The sequence below is a fragment of the Diplotaxodon limnothrissa genome, linkage group LG3 (assembly GCF_057381915.1).
Source record: "Diplotaxodon limnothrissa isolate DT_005_m linkage group LG3, D_limnothrissa_male_GT1.1, whole genome shotgun sequence".
Lineage (NCBI taxonomy): Eukaryota > Metazoa > Chordata > Actinopteri > Cichliformes > Cichlidae > Diplotaxodon > Diplotaxodon limnothrissa.
This window is the reverse complement of record NC_140598.1, coordinates 38,999,382-39,008,624: the sequence shown is the minus strand read 5'-3', so window position 1 is coordinate 39,008,624 and position 9,243 is coordinate 38,999,382. Positions and strand designations below refer to the sequence as shown.

Below are 9,243 nucleotides of genomic sequence, written 5' to 3'. Positions count from 1 at the left end.
GTGAGGCTGCAGTATGAGTCTAGTACGATCCACAGAGCGCAGACAGATGAAAGAAGCTCAGAAATCATTGAGAATAAGGTTTGTTTTAATACTTATTTCAATCAGAATCCTCTCAAATAACTGATGACAACTAAAATGTTTAAAACATAATGTTTTAGAAAGACAACATTATAGAAGGGAGCATTACGAGATTTTACATATGAAAACTTATTTTTGTAATGGTCAGTACCAAAAAATGGTAATGATGTCACTGTCTCTGTAAAAGATCTGTAAAGTCTGAGAAAAAGACATTTGCACCACATTGTGGTTTAAAGTACCTACATGTTTATATATATATATTCCTAAAAAGTACAAACAACCATGCCCATATGGAAAAGATATATATAAATCTTATAAAGTTTGTATCTGTCTTGTGTGAAACTTGTATGAAAAGCATATAAGAGTGAAAACAGATATAAGATCCCTTGAAAAATTATATAATGAAACTTGTATGTTTTGGATACTTACTAAAACAATGTATGAAAGTAATGCAAAAGTGGCCACTTTCATGAGTAAATCATGTAAGCCTTATATGATTTACTCATATAAGTTTTTACTATTTCTTTTCCGTATGGGTGGTCCAGAAGAGCTTGGTCAAACAATTGATTTTAATGAAATACACGCGTGGGGGGACCAGCGGTGTTCGCAGACAGCGCTGATCTCCGACTAATCAAAGCATAAGCAGATATTTTATACCATCAGGGCTTGAATTTAATGACGCCCCTTCAACGTCAGATACATTTCATACATACATCAAATCAAAACCACAATGACTTTTAACAAGTTTTAAAAAAGAACATTATCTCTGTCTTCATGGCAGATGTTTCCTGTCAACCTTTTGACTACCGCTTCTCCAAAACCGCAGACCATGTTTTGCAGTGCGCTAGCACTTCTGCACGCCCACAATTACAAGCAAACATGATATGTCACGACCTCACTTGGCACTCTATGTCACCTCTCACCTACTAATGCTCGCAGTCAAACAGAAGCCACTGTCAAATGTGTCAGCAGTTTACCAAACCTATATATGTAATATATTGAATAAATGTCCTAATCAAGAACCTCTACTAAAAGCTTAATAAAAGAATAGAAAAGTATAAAAGATAATAATGAACAACCTGGTTACTCAAATAGTATCATCCAAACAGCTCCTCAGAATAACCTGCACTTACACTCTGCTTTTAGTTTCACTGCAAAAGGCACACTCTGCAAACCTGCAATTTCCTGTCAGCCTGCAACTTAGTCTTTCTGAAAGACACACACTGTTTAAACATCTGAATGTAATATCAATGCTGTAGATTATATTATTAATTATTAATTTCCCTGCTGGCCCAGCTTGCTCCGGGAGATTTCACTTGTCATGTTTGCATAGTAAGCTAATGATTGATAAGACGATGTCAGAGGAATTGGTGCGCAAATTATCATCACTCACCAATCAGTGCTGTCGCTCTCTATACACAGTTAGCGCGATTGCAAAGTGAAAGCAAAAAACAAGCGCAAATTCAAACGCGATTTCAATATGTCACATATTGACAGTGGCTCACCGATGCCAATGACATAATTACCCAGCTACATTTCCGAAAGAATGCAAAAGCATTGACATATATTTTTCCTTCCTATGATAGGCCGACGGGCAGGGCAGAGATAGATTTTGGTAGCCCGACTGGAAAAATCGCTAGCCCCGGGACGTTGGGCAGGCGATTTTGCGAGCCCTGTATCTGATTGAGGAATCACTCATCTTTGGAAAAGAGAGTTTATTACAGAGAAATGGCTCTTTCCAAAATAAAAGCTATACTATCTGCTTCTTCGGGGCTATATTCTCAGCAGCATATTAAACATATCAGGTCCCCATAAGGAGAATCATGTGCTAACGGCTGTCTAAATGACTCGGGTAAAGTTTGTAGCATGCGTGCTTGTTGTTTTTGTCTTTGCACTAGGATGATGTCAGAGTAAATGTGCAGTCATATTCGTTGTGTTCCCACTAGTGCTGTCAGCGTAAATCTTGTTGAAATGACGTTAACGCCACAACACGGCAAATCTCCGTTAACGAGCTACCGCGGATCGCCCCGTGGATGGGGCTGGACGGCCAACAGGTTAACGAGCTAACTGCGCTAACACACTACCTCCCACCCATGTAATTGAGCATTGAGTGGCACATCCAACATACTGTTTTACTTTAGTCCATGACGCGCTTACCTTCAGGGTCATACGTCACATGAAAACCAAAATAGTTCCAAACGCCAGATCTGAATGAGGGTGGGGGAGGTTCAATTTGCCATGTTGCAAGGAGAGCTTAACTTCTGTCTCGCTAGCTTGCCCTGCGCTCAGTGAATCCGCGTCCGACTACTCTGCCTAGGCTGCACTGTCGAGCGCAGATCCACTGAGCGCTCAATACAGACAGCATCGTCAGAAGGAAAGTTGATAAAATAAATTAAAAATTTTGTATTGTTCGATACATATGCGTACCGAACCGAAAGCACTGTATCGAACGGTTCAATATCGATACGAGTATCGTTGTACCCCTAATACATATATATATATATAAACTAATCTCAAAAAATCTGAAAGATGAGGGGTCATATTTCTTGAGATTATGTTTTGTTTTAAACAACCTACTTATGCAGGTAAAAATATATATACAGTAATGTGGAAAACTTTAAGACAGGTGAGAAAAATGCTGTAAACAAAGAATGTTTTAATGGAAGTGTTAATTTTGTTTTTTCATCGATCACACAGTTTTTGAAGGAATTCGACTGGTAGGTTGTTCCAAACATCTTGGAGAACTAACCACAGATCTTCTGTGGATGTAGGCTTCCTCACATCCTTCTGTCTCTTCATGCAATCCCAGAAACACTCAATGATATTGAGATCAGGGCTCTGTGGAGCCCATACCATCACTACAAGTACGTCTGGTTCTACTTTAGGCTAAAGACAGTTCTTAGTGACTTTGGCTGTATGTTTGTGATCATTGTCCTATTGCAGAATACATTTGGGGCCAATAAACAATAATTTATGTTTCTGAAAGCACTCTTTGTTTACTGCATTTTTTTCCACACCTGCCTAAACGTTTGCACAGTACTGTATGCATTTCAATGCAACTATATTTACTTTTGATTTATTGTAATCTTCTCATTTTATCCTTTCAAAAGCAGACATCAGCTGCAAAACCCCTTTTGTGATAAAAATTCAACTATTTGATTTTTTTTCTTTTGCAGATATGGCATCCAATGGCTCATTTGATCATCCAAACCTTTCCTCTATCAATCCTCAGTTGTATTCTAACATGAAATGCCTCTTCATCACACCAAGCTCCTATGTCTTTGTCTCATTTAGCTTAACCAACATTATCCTCCTCCTTCCTCTCTGCATCCTTGTCCTCTACCATGGTTTCCAACAGTGGTCTCAAAGGCACTCCACCTCCTCAGCAGCAACAACAATGACACACTGTGACAGCTTCACCTACCATGCAGTGATCATAAAACTGATTGGTGTCCTTGCGTGTTTCCTTGACTGTTTTGGTATCTACTGGGTTAATCTAAGCATAATAGCAGCAGGGGCACTCTGTCTTTATTTCACTTGGTATGGACAGATTTTCTTTGACATCCTCACCTGTGTGGCGCGCTACCTGGCTGTTGTTCATCCCACCACTTACCTAAGTCTGAGAAATGAGAGAGGGGTCAGAATAAGAAATGTCACCATTTTCTGTCTGGATACTTTCCTTTGTGGCAATTGTTTCCATGATCACAAATTTTGCTTCCACTGTTGTGGACTTTTTCCTGTTGGTAGTGTCTTTAATCATCACCACTTTCTGCAGCCTTTCTGTTTTGCGCGTATTGACCCATCGAGGCCCAGGAGAACGGGAAAGGAACAGGGAAAGAGTTGACAAATCAAAGCTAAGGGCATTTTACACTATTCTAATCATACTGGCAGTGCTGGTGTTAAGGTTTAGTTGGAGTATTTTTTGAGCTTTTCTGAATGCATCAGGTAGAAGTGATGTTTGTGTGCTAATAACATGTGAAGTCTGGTTTAGTCTTCCCAGCAGTCTGGTGTTACCCTTGCTGTTTCTACATAGGGCAGGGAAGCTGCTGTGGTGCAAGAAAATCATACAAAGAGGTTCAGGGTCTTTTAAGTAAAGTGTTTTTTTTTTCTATTTTGCAGAAATGCAAAAAAAAAAACAACAACAACAGGGCTGACCAAAATGCTTTACAATAACACCAAATAAAAAGAAAAAGACATCCTGGAAGGTAAAAGATATGGAAACACAAAATAGCTGTACAAGTTAAACAAGTAAATAAAAGTAACTGGGTCGACTGTCAGGAAGTAAAATTGTGTTTTCAAACAAATTTAGAAACAGTGTGTGAAGGAGCCTGCCTGATGTGTGGTGGAAAATCAGTCCACAATTTCGGAGCTGCAACTACAAAAGAACTGTCACCTCCGAGTTGACGTTGTGTCACTGGAACGAGCAAAAGCATCTGCTGACCTGTGGGAATGAGGCAGGACATAAGGGTGCAGCAACTCAGATAAAAATAAAATAGATAAAATGGGGCACAGCCTTTAGGAGACTTAAAGATAAATAGCAGGTTTTAAAATTGAATCGTAAACAAACTGGCTGAAATCGAAGGGAAGCAAAAATTAGAGTGACATGCTCTTTCTTGCACAGATAAAAACCCAGCAGCGGTGATTTGCATACATATATGAAGAGCTGCTGTTCTCAGACCTAGCTGCGTTTTGAGCTAAATAACATGGTCAGCATGCAAATATGACAGGTGAGACCTTAGTCTGGAAATCGCCCCTTGTAGGCAGGGCTTGGTTGTTTTTCCCTTTATAAGCACAGGTGCAAGTAATTAGTTGTTTTTTGTTAAGTATTGTTTTCCCTTCAAGTTGAAGTTTAGATCACTGGGCATTTGATGTGTGACAAATAGTGTTTATATTTTTTAAAAAAAGCAATTATCCTGTCTTAATATAGTGAAGCACAATTTATTTTACAGTTTAATAAGGAAGTTGTTCTTGTATCTTGTCTTATCTGGTGCTGCTTTTTACGTATATAGAAATGTCTTTCTTACAAAAACATTAAACCTTGTAAACTGACTGCATGTCTACGGTGTGTCTCCTGTTTAAATAGTGCCTCCTGCTGGTCACACTTCCATGTCGTATGTAAGTTTCATATTTAGCTGTGAAAGATATGAGATGTTTGTTTTTCTTGGTTTATCTTGTAATTTTTATCAAATTAATTTCTTGTTTTGTTTTCTTATCTTTGTAATGATCTGCATTGCAATCATTACTATCACCTGTATCATATCTGCCAAAGTTGTTGCCAGTTAGGCCAAAATAGATATAATACTAATTATTTAAACTGCATTAATAAAATATGTTATTTCCTCTTAAATTGTGTGATATCATTGGCATAATAATATGAACACTACCAAACATGTGTTAAATATATTCATTTACATTACTTCACAAGGTTTAATTTGCTTCTCTATCATTTAGCTGGGCCAGAGGACACACTGTAAAATCAAATTAGTTCCCCAAACCTAAGCAAAAATTGTGCAAACTAGTTGCCTCAGAAAAAACTAAGTAAATCATAGCTAAGGTAACAAAGTTAGGGCATCTTATTATTATTTCTAAATAGAGATGGACCGGTCTGATATTAAGTATCGGTATCGGTCCAATACTGACCTAAATTACTGGATCAGATATCTGAGAGAAATAAAAAATGTAATCCGATCCATTAAGTATCAAACAAGCACCTCACAAAACTTGCGACATGGCGTAACTTGGCTCATAACCGTAGCACGTTGGAGCAGTATGCATCATGTGATAGAGCAGCTGTGGCATGCCAGACCTGTGGGCAGTCTGGTTGAGCATTTGGAGCCTCGGTACCAAACCGGCATTTCATCTCCAAGAAAGTTATCCCAGAGAGAAGTAAAGCAAGTGTGTAATCAAAGGAGCTTGCAAAGAAAGCTCCTACGATGACCTGGATGACTGAGAACCTTCACAGACAAAGCAAGTGTGTAAGTTCATCTCTGAATGTTTGTAAAGCATTCCCACGTTAAGCTTAACAACCTATATATGGAGCGACTGCCTCTCTCTCCCTCCCTCTCCTGCTGCTACTTCAATCGTGAAACTGATCAATGATCAGCTGATCGGCTTTTCTGTCGCGAGTCCGTCTCTCTTGTTTGTTTTTGGCCCACTTCGCACCCCAAAGAGGAAACCAGCGGCTGAATAACAGCAGCAGGTTTAAGCTTGATAAGCTGTTGTTAGAATTTATTTAATATTACTTTCTACACCAGGATCCTTTTCTATGTAGCTGACGGCTGGTAACTGTGCAGGGGCGGGTCTAGCAAAGTTATGCAGGGGGCCGATAGGGCATTAACAGGGAAAAGGGGGCACAAAGACATACTTTTCTTTCTTATTCTCATTTAAAATGTCAAGCTTTCAATAGATAATTATCTGACTCTTACACCCAAAGTTTTAATCTGATGCAAAATGTATAGAAGTCCATTACTGTATATAGTAACTATTAAGTCTAATATATATGATCTCAATATCATTGAGTGTTTCTGGGATTGCATGAAGAGACAGAAGGATGTGAGGAAGCCTACATCCACAGAAGATCTGTGGTTAGTTCTCCAAGATGTTTGGAACAACCTACCAGTCGAATTCCTTCAAAAACTGTGTGATCGATGAAAAAACAAAATTAACACTTCCATTAAAACATTCTTTGTTTACAGCATTTTTCTCACCTGTCTTAAAGGTACCATCTGTGCAGTCTGCAATTCTGTTGAAGAAAGATGTTGAATCTATTTAATTATTCTTGAAAAATAATTGATTTCTGTGCATTTTTTTTCACACTGCATCAAATTAAAGTTGATTACGTCGATTAAGCATCATGAGGTGGAGGGTGGGTGGTTCCTTATTTTATTTTTTATTTTTTTGCTGGGAGTTTTAGAACCCTATTAGTTAGGTTGCTTACTCTTTAAAATACCAGAATAGGGAGGATGGTGTAGGTTTAAGTTTATTAGATTGATCAGTATTGCTGAACTATGAAATATTTTGGGTCCAGTGTATTTTTTACATACAGGTATAATAGAATAGCTTTAGTGTTTTTTGTTTTTTTTTAACTTGAGTATGAACTTATACAAAATGCAGCAAGATATTAAAAAAAAGTTTATTGGTTAAAAAACACACTATATCGGATTCATATGGGTATCGGCAGATATCCAAATTTATGATATCGGTATCGGACATAAAAAAGTGGTATCGTGCCATCTCTATTTCTAAATGGCATTAAAATAAGAACTCAAACTTTTGCCTGGTTTGGCTGGTTTTCTGCTTTCTAATTGGTCCGGGCCAGGTGTAAATTTGAGGGCACTCTAGCATCACACAGTAATGATCAGTGTTGGTCAAGTTACTTGAAAAAAGTAATCAGTAACTAATTACTGATTACTTCCCCCAAAAAGTAATCCCGTTACTTTACTGATTACTTATTTTCAAAAGTAATTAATTACTTAGTTACTTAGTTACTTTTTAAAAACACGATTTACAACCTGAATAGGTGATAAAGCGATAGATCTTTCAGCCCAATTCTACTTTTTCTACATAATCCATCATACAAAATGTAATCAAATGGAAAAGTCCCTTTTTTTTTAACTTGTTTTATCAGTTTTAATCTTTTAACTTTATGCATCAAGCAAAAATTTAATTATATGCAACATTCTCTGAGTTGAATAAATGAGTTTAACATTTAAACCTATTTTCTGCACATTCCAGCACATAAAATAAAATATGTTTTTTGTTTACACTCACTCTTTCAAATAGATGCAAGTAAAACACAGCAGAACATAAATAAAGTCAAAGACTCAGCGGTCCTGTTGCTCTATTTTCACCTGTAAAGCAGGACTGCGGTAGGCGGAGGTTTACCCTGGTGCAGGTGTGCAGCGGTCAGTGGAAGGATACGGCAGTGTCTCTGTGAGTTTCCCAGTGCTTCCACGCTTTAAACGCTGCATGCTCATACTCTCTCCCACAATCGATATGTGATCCATTGTTGATCTGCACACAGCTGTTGTCACTAACGGCGCACTCGCTTACGTCACTGTCGTGAGACATTCTCGCAAAAAATCACGGTTTTAGTAACGCAGTAACGCAGCGTTCCTACGGGAAAGTAACGGTAATCTAATTACCGTTTTTGCAATAGTAATCCCTTACTTTACTCGTTACTCGAAAAAAGTAATCAGATTACAGTAACGCGTTACAAGTAACGCGTTACTGCCCATCTCTGGTAATGATGCTGTTCAGGATTTGATAAAACATTTCTTTAACCAGTGCTATGCATGACTCACAGATTAGAAATACCTGTGCCTTTTCTAAACAGAGGAGGAAAACTGCATAAAACAGTAAAACAGTCACCTTTTGATATCAGCTCATTTCCACTTTCCACTTTTTTTGTTCTGTATCTGGCTGAAATTTTTATGTTATGCACACAAGCAAAGGCTGAAGCTTCTGAGTCTTAATGCCTAAGGCAGGTGTTGCCATAAATTAATTTGAATGTACAGCATGAGTTGTTGACACTGTCAGTTTATTCCTGGTTGTCAGATGTTCATTTTAATAGAAAATTTAGATTTGATAGTTAATCAAATCAACTTCTCAATTTCAATGTGACACTTCAGTGATTGCCGAGGTGATTCTAAGGCTATTCTTTGTATTACATGTGCCATGTACAGTAACATATCTATGCTATTAAATTTGTCTTTTTTCTTTTTGTCTTTTCCTTTGACCTTTAGCACTTAAGCACCTCCAATTTTTAGCTTGGAGGGTTTTGATGACACTAGTCAATCTCGATCATAGAGATTTCTCATTTTAATAAAGCAGATAAACCAACCCTCCTTAAACATTTGATCCCAATTTATTTATCCTGAATGATTCAACAAGGTATATAGTCATATACAACTTTTTGGGAATTCTTAATTCAGTGTAAGGTCATTTTTTAAGCTGTATATCTATAATTAAGATATACAGCAAATATTATTCATACAGCACAAACTGCACAAACATTTCAAGACAACAGAAAACATTATTTACAAGGAAAAATCTTATACAGCATGAGGAATCAATGTTCTTCTATACAAAGCACAAGTAATCTGAATATAAATTAATTTAAATATAAACTGCTCAAAGAAAATGTATTCCACAAATTTCAAATAT

General features: G+C 37.4%; 1 pseudogene; it reads left to right on the top strand.

The window, feature by feature from the left end:
* The first annotated feature begins 3,322 nt into the window (after window positions 1-3,322).
* Window positions 3,323-4,172, top strand: LOC146635808 (uncharacterized; annotated as a pseudogene).
* The last annotated feature ends 5,071 nt before the right edge of the window (window positions 4,173-9,243 follow it).